At 47.3% G+C, this 241-nt stretch overlaps 1 long non-coding RNA gene across 1 annotated transcript in view; it reads right to left on the bottom strand.

Moving 5' to 3' along the window:
* Positions 1-171, bottom strand: part of LOC107704511 (uncharacterized) — a 21,529-nt gene extending 21,358 nt beyond the window's left edge. The window contains exon 1 of the long non-coding RNA XR_001635967.1: positions 81-171. This is a non-coding gene — a long non-coding RNA (uncharacterized LOC107704511). The remainder of the gene's footprint in view (positions 1-80) is intronic.
* Positions 172-241: the final 70 nt, after the last annotated feature.

Genomic DNA, 241 nt, shown 5'->3' with positions numbered 1-241 from the left:
CCTGAATTTAAAGTTGAGTTAAGGGAGTTCCCTGATGAGGGGACTAGAGGGGAAAGGAAATTATAGTGAGAGAGGGAAACGAAAAACACAAAGAGAGACACAAAGGAAACAAAACAAAGAGACACAAGGACACCGAAGGAGGTGAGACAGCAAACGAGTGTCACATGTGTGGAGTACCTCCTCTCTACTAGGGGTGGGTCCTAGCAGTGCGGCGGAGGAGAGTGTGTAAGTGTTGTGTCTA

Source organism: Sinocyclocheilus anshuiensis, unplaced genomic scaffold, assembly GCF_001515605.1.
Source record: "Sinocyclocheilus anshuiensis isolate Anshui unplaced genomic scaffold, SAMN03320099.WGS_v1.1 scaffold1538, whole genome shotgun sequence".
Lineage (NCBI taxonomy): Eukaryota > Metazoa > Chordata > Actinopteri > Cypriniformes > Cyprinidae > Sinocyclocheilus > Sinocyclocheilus anshuiensis.
The sequence above is the reverse complement of the archived record's forward strand: the minus strand, read 5'-3'. Positions and strand labels throughout refer to the sequence as shown.